The sequence below is a fragment of the Natrix helvetica genome, assembly GCF_964273705.1.
Source record: "Natrix helvetica genome assembly, chromosome: Z".
Taxonomy (NCBI): domain Eukaryota; kingdom Metazoa; phylum Chordata; class Lepidosauria; order Squamata; family Natricidae; genus Natrix; species Natrix helvetica.
The window spans coordinates 62,929,195-62,948,629 of NC_138554.1; the positions used below are offsets into that span (position 1 = coordinate 62,929,195).

The 19,435-nt window shown below is 36.8% G+C and overlaps 2 protein-coding genes across 5 annotated transcripts in view; one reads left to right on the forward strand and one right to left on the reverse strand.

Annotated features, from left to right (window-relative positions):
- The first annotated feature begins 2,259 nt into the window (after positions 1-2,259).
- MSANTD3 (Myb/SANT DNA binding domain containing 3) overlaps positions 2,260-19,435 on the forward strand; it is a 38,718-nt gene continuing 21,542 nt past the window's right edge. Inside the window, exons 1-2 of one of the 4 annotated variants that reach the window (XM_081971045.1) lie at positions 2,260-2,719; positions 15,727-16,120. The gene's annotated coding sequence lies outside the window, so the exon portion shown is untranslated. The remainder of the gene's footprint in view (positions 2,720-15,726; positions 16,121-19,435) is intronic. The other 3 variants (XM_081971044.1, XM_081971043.1, XM_081971046.1) reach the window with 3 other exon arrangements.
- The window catches only part of PDCD6 (programmed cell death 6), a 73,149-nt gene continuing 66,542 nt past the window's right edge, over positions 12,829-19,435 (reverse strand). The window contains exon 7 of the transcript XR_014176802.1: positions 12,829-13,104. The gene's annotated coding sequence lies outside the window, so the exon portion shown is untranslated. The remainder of the gene's footprint in view (positions 13,105-19,435) is intronic.

The window sequence follows — 19,435 nt, forward strand, 5'->3', positions numbered from 1 at the left end:
GAGAATGCTGTAATAAAACTTTGGCCCAATCTGGTAGCAGACTTTTAAAGGGGTTTCCCCCCAATTTATTTATATATTTTCTCTTTACATAATGAGTGCTTGCTGAATATGGTACTGTCTGAGTCAATTTGCTTACATAGTAACACTTTTTAACATCCTAGTTTCGATCTCTATTATCCAACTATTAATAAAACAAGTCCCAAGTTCGAAAATACTCTGTGTCTTCTTTTTCTTTTATCTTCAGTGTTAATCTATCTATTTCTGCACGGTCTAATATTTTTTTATTATATCTTCTTCTGTAAGTGTTTTCCTATTTTTCCAGTATTGTGCCAATACAATTCTTATTGCTGTCAAAACATGTAATATCAAATATATATGTACTTTGATTTTTAATGATTTTTTAAAAGTGGGCTTCGGTAAGAAGCAAAAAGTACACATATCAATAATATAATGAGAGAAAGGAAACTTCTACTAGAAACAAAATCATTCCTGTCCCTAGTTATCTGAGAATATGTGCATGAAGAAACTGACAAATAACAAGGGAAAGGTTTTGAAATTGACATATAAAGCTTGCAAAAATCACAGCTGCTTTAGCAAGTCAAGAACAGGTGTTTCATTCTCATTAAAGCATGTTGCTGTGCCCTTCTTTTAAATGTTTTAACAACCAAATTCCCAATTATACAGTAATACATTTTAAATGATTTTTTTTAAAAAACCAACCAAATATCTTGATTAGTAAAACAGGACATTCAAACTTGCTATATTAGTATATGAACAATCTAGTCCTCCAGTTGAAAATACGGTGTTTACACATATACCAATTATCATAAAATGTAACAATTGCTGCTACAATTGTTGCTACAGACTCCTCACATCCTGGACATAAATTGTTTCAACTTCTACCCTCAAAATAGGACACTACACACCAGAACAATTAGACACAAGGACAGTTTTTCCCCGAATGCCATCACTGCTAAACAACTAATTCCCACAACACTGTCAAACTATTTAGAGTTTTTCCCTGAAAATAAAACAGGGTCTTATTGTCTTTTGACCCCTGAAATAAGCGCTCCGCCTTATTTTCAGGGAGGTCTTATTATTTTTGAGGTGCAGAAGATGGCGAGCATGGCCACCTTATGGCTGCTGCTCTGTTACAATATTTTTGGGAAGGGCTTATTTTCAGGGAAGGGCTTATTTTAGTGCATGTGCTCAAAAGCTTGTTTGGGCTTATTATCCTAGGTCGTCTTATTTTCAGGGAAACGGTACTAAAACTTTATTACTATTATTCTTCTCATCCTATTACCTATCTCCTCCCACTTATGTCTATAACCATGTTGCTTGCATTTTTTCGAATTATATTGTTTTCTAGTATGATTAGATTTCTTATTAGTAACCTATGACTATCAATAAGTGTTGTATCTTAGGATTCTTGATGAATGTATTTTCCCCTTTTTCCTTTTTTCCCCTTTTATGTAATCTCATTTGCCCAATAAAATTTTTTATTCTATTGGGAGAGATTTGTTTGTTAATGTTAGCTAAATAAAGTTTTCATCTTTAGGAGTGTGTCATTTCTGAAAGTCAGCTTTTAAACTCACAATAATTCTTGTCTGAATATGCACTACGGGGGAAAGATTAATAGAAGGGAATATTAGCTCAGCTTGAACTGTGCAGTCCTTGGCTCTCTATGAGTTGGCTGGTTGCTTGCAAATGTTTTGTTACAGATATTATCTTCAATACTCAGTAGTTAAGATTACCTAATCTGGTAACGCAACATTTGCAAGGAAACAACCAACCTCAGAGAGCACGGGAGAAAGAGTGACAGCTGAGGGGAGTAGGACGGCCTCAATCCAAGTCCTTCAAACCCTTCGATGAACCGCAGACAACGGGATGAACGTAAACGAAGGTCCTGATTGTAAATCTAAACCACGCCGGCTCTGCTTCAAAAACATCCCATAGGCTGCCGTCCGCCAGTTACCGAAAGATTGTTGCGCACGCGCAGGTTGGCTCTTCCTACTTTTGTTGGAATAATTACCATCAGTTAGACGGAAAACCCTAACTGGATAACCAGGAGAGGGAACGGCATTACACATTTATGTTTTATTGTTCTAACGAAAGATAGTGGTGTAATCAAACTAATAGGGAAAAGGAAGCAAACCGCGTTCTTTTTGCTCATAATTATATACACTTGGATTTGCTACTCACTTTAGTGCGTAGGGAATTGCAGATTTTTGCTAAACAGTCGGTCTTCCCTACGCTGTCCCACCGTGTCGGAATTTGAGAAGAGCAGGAAAGCGGGGCTAATAGTGTGGCTGTGGGAGGGACAAAGAGGTCTAGCCTTCCACCCCAGTTTCGAAGCGGGAGCAGAAAATAAAGGCCGGTAATGGTGGTGCATTATTAACTAAAGATTGCTATTGTCTTTCAAATCTAAGACGCTGGCGTTGCAATTGCAGAACATATATTTTTCTTTCTGTTCCATTACTGTTTTTTTCGGAAGTAGTGATAACAACCACTACAAGACCAACGTTCTGTTTGGATCCAGCTTGCGTCCCTTTATTTTTAAATCTACGACCGCTAATGTGCATGTAAATTGCTGGGCCGTTGTTTTTTTTTGTCAGGCTAACATCTTTGCTTCCTTTTACCTAAACCAAGAAGAGGATATCGGCAGCATCGAGGAGAAAGGAAGGGGAAATCTGAGAAGGCCTTTATGCACAGAAGCCTGGTAACTTACATGCATATATATTTGTGTTTATTTAGAAAAAAAAAACGTTTCAGAGAAGCACTTTGAAATCCTCTCTCCATTATCATTTGCTTTAGGCCATGCTTAGAATGTTTATAGAGAGACGCAGATTTCTTTATTTACTGGTCTCAACAGTAAATCTCTCAGAAATCATAAAATCTCATTTTCTAGGAGTAAGCCTCAATGAACAAAGTTGGGTACCATTGAATAAATGTATTGCTAACGTTATTTAATATAAGCAAGATTAGGTACAGTTTTCTGAAAACGAAAATAAATTGAATACTTTATAATTCAATTTTAAGTAGTTGTTTTGGTTCCAAAATTAGAACTACGATTTTAAAAGAACTTGCTTTTTCTCCACCAATTTTTTTTAATACCGGTAAAACACTGTGATCTTGAAAACATCCAGGCAGATAGTGTTAAGACAGATTTACCCTTTAATAAAATATCTAGTAAAACCTTGCTTTTGTATTTTTGCATGTGATTTTTTGCAAATTTTTTGCGAAGTTTGGACGCAATCAACTTTCACAATCTGGTTATACAATCTTTTTCTGGAAGTAAAGAATAGATTGTACTTATACTTTACCTACAAATGTACATTTTTCTCTTGATTTTGCTTGGTTCCATTGATAATACAGTCAATTTTTTCAGATCTTACACTTGGGAGGGGGGATATATGCATATTCCAAGATAGTGCCCAAGAAGTTATAAAGGTTCTTCATGTCTCACCTTTAGATACTAGCTGTCTCCAAAACTGAGTCAGTTGGCAATTCTAGATCAGAAGGACCTCAAAGGAGGTTTGGCAAAATGGGTAACTGGGTAATGCGCTAACAATTTTGATCTGCTTGAGAGTTGGCCTCTCTATCATCTAGACTTGTTAATTTGAAAAAAGAAGGGAAGAAAAATAAATAATGCTTAACTTTGCCTCTGTTCTGTTAAACTGTTGTTTTTTCAGGGCATTTGGAGATGTCACATATTCCAGGCTTAGTATGATCTGCTATATTATGAACTCAAACATATTCAGCAGAAGATTGATTTAAAGATATTAAAAACTATTACTAAGAATGAGAATGTTCATCTTAAATGTGCCTTTACTTGAGGTCAATATTCCAACAGCTAGGGTCGACATGACAAAACACATAGGGTAGGTGCTTCTCTGTTTGGAGAATGAGCAAATGACAGTTCCCACCCCAACAGCAGCTAAATATCTTTCACCTGTTTCTCTGAACATTACTGTTACCAAAGTTCTTGATCTGTTTTTCTGATGATATATTGATTAGAGTACAGTATCTAAACACAATAATGTGACTTATCTGTCAGTTTATTTTAATGCTCCTGTCAAACAAGCAATTATTTTGTTCAAACAGTTTCCTACTTCAGCTAGAAAGTTTAGTTTGATTCAGTAATCTTCATTTTGGGCAGGAAGGTGGTTTGCCTATTGAAGATGACTGCATAAAAGATTAATTTTATATTTGTAAGTTCTTCAGCACTTTTAATTACAGTTTTTATGTTGCTGAAAGAGTTGGAATATAAATAAATACATTTAATTACAACTTGTTAGAAAATTCTTTGAGAAGTTCAGGAAGAATCATTTCAAGTGATACAGAAAAGGAAAATATATTTGACTCAGCTGAAGATTGAATATAAAAGCAAATATTCTGCATAGCAAATATTCATCACTTACTCATTCTAATCTGTCTCCCATAACTGCTTGTTAACCTATGATGTAAATTTAAATTCACAGGCTTTATTTTATTTTATATTCTCAATTTTATACTCCTCTAGTTTTCATGGTGATATTAATATCTTATAAAAGTGAGGAATATATTAACAATGCAGAATCTACTGTGTTTCCTGAAAATAAGACAGGGTCTTATTTTCTTTTGACCCCCGAAATAAGCAGTTGGCATATTTTCAGGGAGATCTTATTATTTTTGAGGTGCAGGAGGCAGTGAGCATGGTCACGTCATGGCTACTGCTATGTTGCAATATTTTCAGGGAGGGCCTATTTTAGTGCTTGCGATCAAAAGCCCGATTGGGCTTATTATCCAGGAAGGTCTTATTTTCGGGGAAATAAGGGTATATGCTCACCTCAGCTTTTATATTTTATTTTTCTGTCCGTAAATATTTGTCCAGGAGAACTTAAAAGAATATAATATATTTTTGGATAGCTTTGAGTTTATTGCTCAAAAGTCCTTTTCCTTTTATTGAAACAAAATCAATGACAATGTGTCATCAGTCCATTCTTTCAAATTTATTATACATTTCTCCTTCCAATATTGCATAATTTTTATCAACCGCTATGCCTCAATTCTTGATAGATTCCAAAAGTAGCAATGCAAAAGAAGAATAGAGACATCTAACACTCAGTGATTGTTCTTACATAATTGTGAATGAATAAATATTAGCAGACTTACTGATTTCAGTCCACCATATGGCAATAAAGGGACAATCAAATCCATAAGAGTTAATGTTCCAAATGTTTTTGAAATAACATTTCCAATAACAATATGAATGCAACCAATCCTTATTAAGCAGATTCTAGGATCGTGATTAAAAATCATAGTGTTTCTTATATGGAACAGAATATTCTAGTTAAGTAAAGAGCACTGAAAATAGTGATCTTTATGTCCTGTGTGTACAGAACACATTGAGCCAATATTCTGTGTGTATATAAAAAAGCATTGTTAACCCTAGGATAAATAGCTCAGTAAGTTGAAGCAAATGTTCCAATCAAATGAAATGACAATAAGATGTGACTTTGATTATAGGAAACTTCTTCATCCTTTATGGACTTCTTGTGTAAAACAGAAAAAATGAACTTAATCTATAGTTTTTTTTTGTTTTTTTTAATTAAAAGAGTTTTGTACAAACAATTTTTCCCCTTTTTCACCCCCCCGCCATACAATATAAATCTCATACAAATGCTATACCCCCCCAACCCCCCCACAAAAATTCACTTTCAAGTATTATACCAAATACTTTGCCTCCTCTCCCCCCATCTTAAAATAGATTACTCATAACCCCTCTCCTCCCAACAAACACAATATAAATTTCTCTTAGATTAATAATAACACATTGATCCCATTTTCTAAGCTAATTTAACATCTATAACTCTTAATATAAATTTCTCCTAGCATAACAATGTTTCATTAATCCCATCTTCTAATTTATTCATACATATATATTACCCCACCCTCCACCCTAACCCTCCCCCACCTCCCACACAAACCCACCCCCCTGACTTCCGCTGTATACCACTCTAACAATTCCAAACATCCCATATACTATTTACTCTGATCATCTATCAGTCTAAACATTCTTACCTAAAGGCTACATAATAACTCCTAGTCTGGTATTTATTCTGTATATAATCAATCCATTTTGCCCATTCCTGTGTGTAGTCCTCCTGTTTCTTAGCTTTTAAGAAAGCTGAAATTTTTGCCATTTCAGCGAACCCCGCCACCTTCTGAATCCATTGATCAATTGTCGGTAAAAAATCTTTTTAATCTATAGTTTTGACAAATAGGCTAGATTATAGAAATAAGAGAGTCATGGGGTAACTTTAGAGAAAGAGGTAAATGTACAATTGTTCTCATAACTGCTTGAAAGGAAAATTGGAAGCCACTTTATATTTTCTATTCTATCATTTTTTCTTCTTTTTTACCCTTTAGGATTCTCTCTTATACGTTTTTCTTTTTGCCTTCAAACTCTGATTTAGTTTATCTTTCTGCTTGTTTTTAAATTTTTCAATAAAATTATATTTTAAAAAGACTATAGGGACCATCCCCCTCAAACATATGTATACACACATACAAGTTAAGTTTACTTTATTGTCATTGCATCTCTAATCATGAAATTAAATGCCATCTTCAGTGTACATTATAACTATAAAAATAAAACAAACACACATCCTTCACATTCTATATTATTGAATTGAAAACCAGATGTTGCATTAGTGTTGAACTGGTGTTGCACTACAAACACTAGTTGACATTTAGTCTGCCATTTACAACAGATTCATGGGGAAATAAATTATGCCCCAATCAAAAGAGATATCCCAATTCAGAAAAATAATGATTTGATTATCATTGTGCTTTTTCTGATGTGGTACCTGCCCTGTGACTTGATGCCATTCTGAAACTTTACTAACTCCAAACCTGTTAGCATTCAAGAAAGCTTTGAAAATTTGGCTATTGTCCTGGGCATTGGGGCTAGGATATTAGCTTGGAGGCATAACTCTATAACTCTATTTTTTTCTGTTTTTGTACACTAGGTAGGATATTAGCTTGGAGGCATAACTCTATAACTCTATTTTTTTCTGTTTTTGTACACTAGGTAGAATCACAGTTATGAATTAGCCAGTCATATAATTCATTTTAATAAGGCTGGAAATGGCTACAAATCACAGCCAAAATCTTTGGCCTCTAATCCACAATCAGGCAGACAATGTATAAATGAAGAAAAGGCAAACTAATTGTTACACTTCCCAAAAATGGTGATGCAACAAAAAACACTCTAATGCAAGATATACAGTATGGTGGGAGGCTGCAGTATAGAAACCTAGAATAATGACAACAGATCTGCAGACTATCTAATGTGAGTATTCATGAGTGCATTACAACGAGGATATCAAACAAAAAATGAATAATACCAGGGAGAAAAATGCTCAATATTGCTACCATCATCAGTTTACGAAGAACCACGAGAATGACCTAGAAGCTTTTATGATTGAGATAAAAGCATATTTTATGCCATCGATAAGAAACTATGAACAAGCTAAAAAACTATGTTCAAGCAATCCCACAGCATCCCACTATGAAGCATGGTGATGGAAATATCATAGTTGGGGGCTACTTTGCAGACTCAGCAGTTGGAGGAACAATGGAGTCTGGATTGTACTGAAAATTCTAAAAGAGAAAGTCAAAATATCCATCTGTAGCACAAAGTCTAAATGAACATGAGTCATGCACCATGACAGTGATCCTGAACGTACAAACATGAAACAGAATAAATGAAACAGAATAAATTTTATATTTTGGAATAGCGAAGTCAAAGCTCTTAACTCAAGTGAAATATTGTATTTAAACAGAAGTAGTAGTTCATGCAAGACTACCCCAAAACATCAATAAACTGAAGCAGTTTTCTAAAGAGGATAACAATATGCCAAACAATTATGCAGAATTGATCCATAGGTACAGGAAATGTTTGGCTGAAATTATTGCTGCTCTGGTTTTATGTAATCTTTGCAACAAAGTGAAGTCTTAAAATATTCCTATTCTTCCATGTCTGAAGAATATTGGAGGGGCAAAGCATGGAAGAAAAAATTCTGGTAAGATGGACAACTGTATCTGGACTTGACTAGGTCTAGGATTATAATGTAATGTTGAAGTTAACATCACAGCAAAACATACAGAAGGTTGGGCTAAAAATCTTTCTATGCCACGATAGTGCTTATTAGCAGACCTATGCCTTTCCTATGTCAATCCAGAGATGGAATTGTAAAGAGGAACAATGATCTACTATTAATTTGTAATGTATACATGGAAATAATGGGGCCTAGGAAGGACAAGCAATCTCCTGCCATTTATATGCGTTTTTATAGTTGGAATCAAGCATTAGAGGATTGCATCTTCTATGCTAAAAAATTCATCATTCAAAAACATAATTCAGAGTAGAAAACATGCTATTTTTGATAGCTTTAGGCTATCCTCCCTCCCTCGCCCCATCTCTCTCTCCAATCCCTCCCTCCCTCTCTTCTATCTTTTAGCCTGCCATTTACTCATTTATACCTTGTTGTGATATCTTGCTGTATTTTAAAGCATGGGGTTTGCTGCTGCTTCAGAGCCCTGTTTGCCTTGAATATGTAGTCCTTGACTTACAATCACTATTGAGCCCAAAATGTACGTTGCTAAGTGAGACATTTGTTAAGTGAGTTTTGTCCCATTTTATGACTTTCCTTGCCACAGTTGTTAAATGAATCATTATAGTTAAGTTAGTAACTCGGTTGTTAAACAAATCTGACTTCCCCATTGACTTTGCTTATTAGAAGATTGCAAAAGGAAATCACATGACCCTGGAACACTGCAACTGTCATAATGATGAATCAGTTGCTAAGCATTTGAATTTTGATCACATGACCATGGTCATAAGTGTGAAAAATAGTCATAAGTCACTTTATCCAGTGGCATTGTAACTTTGAACTGTCTCTAAACGAACTGTTGTAAATCGAGGACTACCTGTATTGCCAGCAGATTCAAGAATGTCTGCTGATTCCTTTTCTGCCATGTCAATCCTGTTTATTAGTTTATATTATAAAATACAAAAATACAAAAGCAAGTAGGATAAATAGGAGAGGAAAAAGGGAAGAGAAAAGTGTAAAGAAGGGAAAAAAAAGAAAATGCATTGACTTCTGACTCCCTTTGGTGCAGTAGAATAAGAAGAAATATCGAATCTCAACTTTTTACTTTAAATCGTAGTATAAATTAATCATTTCTACAACAATAGATCTACCTACTCAATAAAATCCAAAATCAAAGTTTCATTTTTTCCCCTCAAGCACAAAGTCCAGAAGCGGTTTCCAAGTAGAAACAAAAGTAGTAGTGTATTTTTCTTTTATAACAGCAGTGAATTTAGTCATCTTTGTTAACCCCCATCAGTTTTGACAGCCTTCATCCATTGTGGAACGTCCTTACATTTTTGTGCATAAAATAATCTTGCTACCATCAACATATAGTATATGACAGTGATGGCGAACCTTTTTTCCCTCAGGTGCCACAAGCGTGTGCGCACCCACACCCGTAGTAAAATCCCCCCCATTGGGCCCACATACGCATGCAGGTGCAACCTCCCCCCCCACACACACATGTGGGCATGGCTTTCCTGGAGCCTGGGGAGGGAGAAAACGGACACCTGTTGGGCCTCCTGAAGCCTAAAGAGAATGAAAAACAGCCCAATGGAAATTTAGAAACAAAGTTCCATTGGGTCCATTTTTCACCATCCACAGGCTTTGGAGGCTTTCCTGAAGCCTGGGGAGGGCAAAAATGCCCCTCCCCGCCCCCCAAAAGCCTGCAAATCAACTGGCCAGCACGCACATGCTATGTAACATCAAAGTTCAAATTTTTTCCCAAGTTTTTTTTCCATTAACACCCCCCATCCTGAAATAATTTCTGGTTTTATATTCACTTTGAGAATCTTCTGTATTGGAATATGAATCCTACTCCAATATTTCTTTCATTCATCAGATACCCACCATAAATGATAATCCCGTCTTTACATTTGCATTTCCAGCACTCATTTGAAATATCTTTTTGAAATACCTTTATATATTCTTGATAACTTGTATCAAACACCAACTATCGACACATCAACTTATAGACTTCTCCCATTTTTTCTTAGCACTTGAGCCCAGATGCAATTGCTGCTCCTTGCCATAGCCAGAACTGGACTTGCCATTACATCCGCTCACTTCGTCCTGCAAAGCAGGGCTCAGCCGGCACCCTCATCTGCTGCCATGTCAGGAGCCCCGACTAAAGGCAGAGCGCTCCAGCCTTGCCCTGCCAAGGGAGGAGTGTGTGGCAGCTGAGGCTACACCATGTCTCTACAGCTGAGGTTCATTTGGTGACGCCTTCCCCAGTGAGCCTGAGTTACTTGTTGCAGATTTTGTCAGGGTCGCTCAAGCTCTGTCCCAACTTTATTCTGGAATTTTGGGATTGGAAAGTAGAGGGGCAGTGCCATGGTTGTAGGCACCAGCTGCACCTTCTCGAAAGCCTCCTGCTCCCCTCTCCTTTGCAGATACCTCCTTCACAGCCTTCCTGACCATGACAGCAGCCCCAGCAGGTGCAGCTGACACCTACAAACACAGCACTTCCCCCACCTTTCTTGGGCAGGGCTGCCGTTGTGGTCAGGAAGGCTCTGAAGGAGGTGGCGGCCAGGGGAGGGGGAGCAGGAGGCTTTCCAGCAAGTGCAGCTGGTGCCTACAAATGCAGCACTGCTCCTCCACTTTCCAACCCCCAAAATCTAGAATAAAGTTGGGACAGCGTTTGAGTACCCCTAACAAAAACTGCAATAAGAGGCAAGGCTCACTGGGAGAGGGGAAGGGATCTGAGACCTAGAGACATGGTGTAACCTTGACTGCTGTTCCCTTTCTTGACAGGGCAAGACTGGAGCACTCGACCTTTAGTCAGGACTCCTGACTAACTGAAATGACAGTGGATGAAGGCACTGCTTTGCAGGACAAAGTGGGCAATGTAATTGCAAGTCCAGCCCCATATATGGTGAGGAGGGGCAGCTATATCTGGGCCCAGGAGCCAAGAAGGAACAGGAGGGGCTCGGTGGCTGGGCTGGCTTCTGGCCTGCTGCCTTCAGGTTTTTCCTTTGGTTGCTGGCTGGGGTGGGTTGAGGCAACAGGGGCTGTTCCTCTCTGTCTTCAGGGCGAACCCACAGGCCAGTTCTATACACCTTGGGGCCGGATCTGGCCTGCGGGCCTTGGGATCTTGGACATATCTGCAAAAGGGGATCACATGACCTCGGGACACTAAAACTGTCATAAATATGAACCAGTTGTCAAGTGTCTGAATTTTGATGACATGACTTCAGGGATGCTACAATGGTTTTAAGTGTGAAAAATGGTCATAAGTCATTTTTTTCAATGCCGTTGTAACTTTGAATGATCACTAAATAAAGTGTTGTAAGTCGAGGATTACTTGTATTGATTTTATGCCATTCAGTTCAATTTCCACTGCTACAAATCTACCACGTTCATCTAATAAAAGTAACTTAGGTTTAGATAAGGGTTTTATAACAACTCCATTAACTCCAGCAGATATAAATCACTCCCCTAATATTTTATTTATTAAATACTTATTGTCTTGTTTCTTAATGTGTGTTTCTTGAAAGCAAATTATATCAACATTAAATTTCCTTAAGTAATTAAATATTTTTTACGTTTAGATGGGGCATTTGCCCCATTAATATTCCATGCTATGAACTTAAACTCGAACCTTGGATAAAATAGTAAGTTCCTGTACAGACATTTCAGCCACATCTTCCTTAGTATCAACTTTTTGAGGGTTATTTACTTCTTGTTATTTGTCTGCACAAATTTCCTCATCTGGAACCAAAATTAATTAATTTAATCAAGAAGTCCTTGGCTTTTTCTATAGAATTCGGTCTAAATCTTTGCTCTTTGATGAGTGAATATCACTCCTTCAAGTATGTCCCAATGGAAGGGAATTTTTCTCTTCAGGTTATCAGTGAGGAAGGAATAACTTTTCCTTTTTCTCAAATTCTGACAGGGATTTCTTTCAAAACAATTATATCCATGTTTTTCATTTTTACTTTAGATTTAAAGTGACAATCCAAAACATCTCTCGTTCTTCTTACAAATTGGATTAAAACATCCCTTGGTAGTTTTCTTATAGTTGCAAATCTGGAATTTACTCTATAAATTTTGCCTGTTTCAAAGTTGAGGGTCTTCTCAATTAATTAACCTAGCCAAGCCTTTAATCATCCTTGGTCTAATATCCTCTCCAGATAATTCAGGAACTGTTCAAAATCTTAATAGGAGTTGCTTAAATTATAATTCCAAAAGAGATATTTCATCCAAATCAGCTTCATGCTGGAGATTGTTCTTCAATTTATGCTCCATCAGATCCACTCTATCCTTCACCTGTTTAATATCTCCAGTCAAATGTTATATCTCCTTGTGAAGTTTCTTTCAAATTACATCACTTTTTTTGAAAGTACATCAAATTTTGATTCAAGTTTTGTTCCCATTCCTTGAATTAGTTTATGTGATTTATCTGTATATACATTCAAAAAAGATCTTCGAGATTCTGCATCTCCTGATGTTGTTTCAGTTTTCTTATGACTGATCATTTCTCTAAAATGTAACCAAAGTTTAAAATTTTAAACTTTGAACTTACAAATTTTTAATATTAAATCCAATAGGTTTAGTATATAAAATAATGTAACTGGAGAGTTAGTAAGAATTGATAATATTACAGTCTTTTGGCTCCCTTATGTGGTCAAACAATGCTTCTGCAATGTAAGCTACAAAATAAACTTGAAATAAGTGCTTCTTTATTTAATAGCCTTCATTGCTGGTCAAACAGAAGTAAGTAAAATCAGAATTATTTCTCCCCCTCCTCACCACAGAATCAAAACACCATTTAGGCAGTCTTTATTTTAAAAGCAAAGAACTTCAGCAGAGTCAATTAAAGTTAATAAAGTCTCTTCCACAGTAATGTCCATCTTCTTTATTTTGGCTTGGAAACACCAGTTCCTTCCCTCCTTGCCATCTTCAAGTCATGAAGCTTCAGAAATGATGATATTTCAACAAAAAGGAAAAAGTATCCCAGACATTTCTAGGAAAAAAAGACAAGTATTAGTGGCAAGAGATTCAATTTTAAAGGGAAAAGAAACCATAGTCTGCAGATCAGACAATTAATCTAGGGAGATATGTTGTCTCCTTGGAGCAAAAATCAAAAGATGTAACTGAGAACCTTACTAAAATAAACCCCACAGATTACTATCCCTTTAGAAGTGGTTTGATTTAAATGAACTCTTTTTAAATCATAATTTTTAAAGAGCAACGGTCATCTCTCTCCCGCAGCGGTTCCTTCTCTGACCCGCTGTTGACTCACCAACAGTCCCATTCAATTTAATGGGATGGCTGGTGAAGGGCAGTGACACAACAAGGTAAGGGACATGGCAGGCAGCAGGTGAGTGGATCCCCGCTAACGGGCTGCCATGATGGATCTGAAATAATAGGTGCTCTTTAAATGTAAGGACTCATTCTTGCTTTTAGTTAGAATCTTTAATATTATTATTTGCAAACAAAATTAAGGTTTCCTATTAAATGAGTTTACCAAAAATGTAAATATTGCAGAATATACAGCCTTATACTACATAACTAAACTCCATTTCATGCTGAATAAACTAAATTATTAATGTATCTTAAATAGAAAATTATCTTTAGATAGATTTTTACTCCAAAAGTATTTTATTAAAATAAATTTGATAAAAATAAATAAAATCCGATTTAAATAAAAAAATCAGGATTTTTTATTTTTAAATGATTTTTGTCCACCCTACTTTAAACTAAAATTGAGGGGTGTGGGTGACCAATCTTCATGACCTTTAGAACCCAAATTTGAGCAAAAACCACTAGATAGCCAATCATATAAGGAGATAGAGAAAAACAAAAAACTCAAGATGCAAAGTAGAAGATATAGGATGCCTATACACTAAGGTTCAAAGTTTATGAACAAAGACATCCGGTTGACATCGCGTTGGGATCAGACATGCGGGGCGGCTCTCCATGCTCCTGTGCTGAGTTCTTTCTATTGATGGGCTCTGAAAGGAGCCAAATCACCCTGTAGGGGTGGTGAAACAAAGAGGGGCGCCCTGTGAGGTTGCAGAGAGCCGCAACTCTAGAAATAGGTAGAAATAAGAATATATACCTTTATATAAAGGACTATGTATTAACATAAATATGTGTCTTGACATTAGGATTAGTAAGAGTGACCTTACTACAAGCCAGAATAGAAGTAGAAACAAGAATTGGGGGGATATTAGTAGTTATAATTTCTATATAAATTAAAAATAAGTAATAATGAGATGGAAAGATGAGAGGTTGAAAGATGGTATTACTATGTATGTTCAAGAAGATCATTGACATTAGAATGGAACATTGAAATATTGAATAACTTCTTTAAAATAATCAAGTACATTAATATTAGGATTATATAAGTTTGATTAATGTAATAATTTACTGTTGTTATTTGTATTAACATGAACCATACCCAGAGACCACACTGTTCATGTATTGATGTTGATATATGTTTAAAAATAAAAACCCAATAAACCTAATAAAAAAAAGTTTAGGAACAAACAGGATGAACTTGAAATACTGGTACATAAGGGCAATTATGATATAACTGCCATTACAGAAATTATAATGATGCACACAATAAGTATGAAAACTGTCTAGAATGCATATGGGTCAACATATAATGTAAAAAAGAAGGACATTGCCATAGTTTCATATTACAGACTACCCAACCCAGTAGAAAAAAATTATATATTTTTTGCTAATCAGTTAGCCAATGTTTATAGTAAACCCACCACAATAGTAATCAGGGACTTTAAACTACCCTGTCATTAATTGGGAAACAAATTCTGCAACAAATAGGAAATCAAGCAGATTTCTGATCACCTAGTTGACAACTTCATCACCCCAAAAGTAGAGGTGGCAACTAGAGGGACAGCTATACTGGACCTTATTCTTACAAATAGAGAAGAAGTAATAGAGGGAATTGAAGTTGTAGGAACTTTAGGGGAGAGTGACCATGTAATATTAGAATTCAATATAAAACAGACACAAGCAATAGGACATAAACCAATGTTTTAGCCTTTAAAAGGGCTGATTTTAACAAACTTAGAGCTTTTAGGAAGATCCTATGGATGAAAATCTTAAAGGGCAAATCAACTCAAAAAGCTTGGGAATGCCTGAAAAATATAATTATAAAAGGCCAGCCTTGTTCAATACTACGGAAAAAAGATAAACAAGAAGAAAACAGCATGATATCACAAAGAACACTCAGACTAACAGAGAGAAGAAAAAGGAGAAATACAAAAAATGGAAAAAAGGACACATAATTAAGGCAAAATATCAACAAAGAGCTGGAACCTGTAAAGATGAAGTTAGGAAAGCTAGGCTTTGAACATAGTAAGACTTGCAACAAATGTCAAAAACAATTGAAAAAAGTTTCAACACAAACCTCCCCCCATAAAAAAGTCAAAGAAACAATCGATCCACTAATAGGAGAAAACGACAAAGAAGTAATGGACAGTAGAGAGAACAAATAACTGATTAATTCATATTTGCATCTTTATGCAAAAAGAAACCACTACTGACCTTACCAAAAACAGAACCATAAATTAGAGGTCCTTGGTGCTTTCTGAACTTGCTTGTTTTCTTGCAGATGTTTCATTACCTAAACTAGATAACATTATCAGGAGTGCTGTTTGCTGAGACTTCCGGGATGGAGTCACACCGGCGCGGAGCAGAAGAATAAGAATTCTGCCCGATTTTCTGTGCCAGGAGGCTTGCAAAAGCAGAGCTGGATCTCGGAGGGACCAACAACAGAAAGCGGAAGCTTGGAGGATACAGCGAGAGGTGCGATCCCCTGTTAAAGTAGGAGAAACCTCTCAAATCTGGCGCGGGAGATGCTGGCCTTTATGGGTGGAGGCATGACAGCCCTTTAAATGGAGAAGGAAGCGAGAAGAGAGAAACAGCTAAAAGTACCGGTGGAGTTTGAGGAGTTGGAATGAAGAACTGGTGCGACTCTTAGGAAGTGTGAACCTATAGATTGGAGGGTGAGTGAGTTTCCAAGGCAGAAAAAAAAGCAACACTTTAGCAGTGGGAGCGGAACCTTGAGAAACGGAGTTAACATTCAGAGAAGGAATGGAGGAAATGTACTGATGGCTTGAGCTTGCTGGAGAATTACAACAGGCAGAAGGAACACAAGCTGAGATTGTGATTAGACTGGGACTAAACATCGTTTTGACTGCTTCGGAGGCTCCAGGGAAGCCTCTTGAAGGTCCCTGAAGCCTTTGGAGGCTTAAAACGACCCTCCGAGCAACCTGGAAGTGACTTCCGGTTTGCTCAGAGGATCGTTTTGACTGCTTTGGAGGCTTCAGGAAAGCCTCCTGAAGGTCCCTAAAGCCTCCGGAGCGCTTAAAACGACCCTCCGAGCAACCCGGAACTTCCGGTTTGCTCGGAGGATCGTTTTGACTGCTTCGGAGGCTTCAGGAAAGCTCCTGAAGGTCCCTGAAGCCTCCAGAGGGCTTCCGGGGGGACAGGGGAGGCTGTTTTCGCCCTCCCCATGCTCCTATAAAGCCTCTGGCGCCTGGGTGGGCGAAAAAAGCATGCAAAAATGGGTTCATGCCTGTAGTGCGCGCATGTGCACTGGGGGTTCACACATTGCATTATGGGTGCAGCACGCCTGTAAAAGACCCCCCTGCACTCCTCCCACTTATGGCACGCGATCTATACCTTTTATATTTCTTATAATTAAATAACAATTAGATTAAGATTAGTATCACTGTTTATGTTATAGTCAGAACTGTTAAACCATCATTAGATTATTATTAGATTATTAATTGTATTGATCAATTGTATAAATAGGATATTGATTGTATTATAATATATGGCATTCTATATTGTGGTCACCAATAATAAATAGTGAGTAGGTAGAAGAATTTTGAGGAAGTGAGGTAGAGACAAAAAAAAGATAAAGGGGAAAAAATGGGGATATATCGTACTGTGGAAAAACTTTTTTAAAAACATTAAAATGACGAGTACAACTACCACAGTTACCAAAATAGCAGGGGGAACAACTGCGACGATAGCATCCTGTCAGGACCCTGTTCAGTGGAAAGCATGCTAGGAGGTGAGAAGTCAGGCTCCACTATGAATCTACAGAGCATGCAATCAACCCTAACATTAATCCAGGAGACAATGATGAAGATGCAGGAGGTATTGACAAAAAAATCACAAAGAACTTAAGAGTGATATGCGGGAGGTGAAAGGAGAGATATGCAAACTAGATGATAAAATTGGTACAATGGAGGAAAAGATAACACAAAATGAACAAAAATAAAAATAGTGGAAGCTAGAATAGAACAAAGGAAAAGAAACTAGATAAAACAAAGTAAAATGATGGCAGTAAACAAAAAAATGAAAGAGGCCATTATAAATTTAGAGATGGAGAAATCAATGTTTTATCTTAGATTCCAAAATATGGTGGAAAATAAGGAAGAAGATCTTCCAGAGTTAATGGCAGAACTCCTGGCTGAACTTTTGCAAAAAAGTAAGCAGGAAATGGAAAACGACTTGAATGAAGTGTATAGGGTCCACACAAACTATGCACGCAGACACAAACTTCCAAGAGAGATACATGTAACATTTGTAAGAAAAAAGACGAGACGGTCTACAGTAAAACAAGAGAAGAGCCTCTGGTCTATAAGGAAAAAGAAATCATCACATTGAAGCAGATACCAAAATGGATAAGAGAACAGAGAAGAAACTACCATTTCCTATCAACCCAACTGCTCAAATACAGAGTGATGCTTAAATGGCTTATCCCTGAGGGGATGCTAATAACCTGGCAGGAAAAAAAAATCCACATTAACTCACTGGAAAAGGCATAGGAGTTTTATGATCACTATATAATAGGATAATACGAACAAGATAGTAGAGAGGAAGCAGAAAATAAGATTCAGGAAGAACAGACATCAAAGGAAAAACTTACGGAGCAGGATATAAGGGACCTAAGGGAAACAGAATGATAGGAGAGAGAAGGATCCAGGACAAGAACACAAACTGAGACAAGAACAAGGAAAGGACCAAAACTAACATACAAATAAAATGGAAGATGAAATAAAGATGATATCTTTGAACATCAATGGTATCAACTCACCAGCCAAGCGAAAACAAACATTAGCAAGACTCAAAAGACAGAATATGGATATTGTCTGCTTACAGGAGGTTCATATCAAAGAAAAATATGGTAATATTCTAGAATGCCCCAAATTAGAAAAGCTGCATCTGGTATTAGCACAAAATAAGAAAAGAGGGATTGTGGTATACATAAAAGATTGGTTAAAATCAAGGAAAATATTTAGTGATAGAGAAGGCAGATTTTTAATGACGGAAATAACAACAAATCAAAAAAGAATTCTGCTGGTGACAATTTATGCTCCAAATATAAATTTAAAAAATTATATAATAAATTGCACAAGAAAATAATTGCATCATATTGGGAAAATGTCTGTATAAAAGGCGATTTCAATGTGGCAGACAACAAAATAGATTATAGGAATACAAAGAAGAATAAAAGGAAAATATGACAACTACCAAGTACCTTCTTTGAAAGAGGGGTGGAGCTGCAAGTAGTGTTACCGGGGCGTGTTTGCCGTAGCTCCTCCCGGTTTTATTTTATTTTATCAATTCTTAGTACCCCCATTGGATCCTTTTTTATTTAATTAACATTTTTTGGTGGACATAACAGTGTAGACCGTAACACAAACAAAAGTTTTTGTTGCTGCCGAGGATTAAAAAGGCATGGGAAAAAGAAAGAAACGCCATGGCACCAGCCCAGGATCTCTCCCTCCAGTGAAAACAGCAAAACAATCAAGAATTGAGGAGCACTTTGTTGGCAAGAGATCTGTAAGTAAAACTAATCTCCCCCCATTCCCAACAATCTGGAGAGATTAGAACGGGATCTGCAAAAAGATTTGGCAAAACAGCAGTTACTAGACTTTTCCGAACTTGGGGGGGGGGGGGAGAACAATCTGAAAGCCAGCTCTTCTCAAAAACAACTAGTCCAATTACATCCTGTATGGAGTCTGAGTTAAAGGCTAAAAAGGCAAAGAACAACCAGATAATTCAGAGAATGGAGAGTTTACCTTGGGAAAATTCAATAGAGTTTATGGCAAAACAATGCCTTCTCACAGTGCAAACAGTGGTTTCAATATTCGAACAATTAATTGCCATTCAACAAGATTTAGAGACATTGAAAAAAGATTTAGCTGTTTTTCTTCAAGTACAATATCGGGCCCCAAGCACCCCCACTAAAATTCCTAAAATTCTTACAGAACACTTGGTTAACTCCCAAACGCAGGATAAGG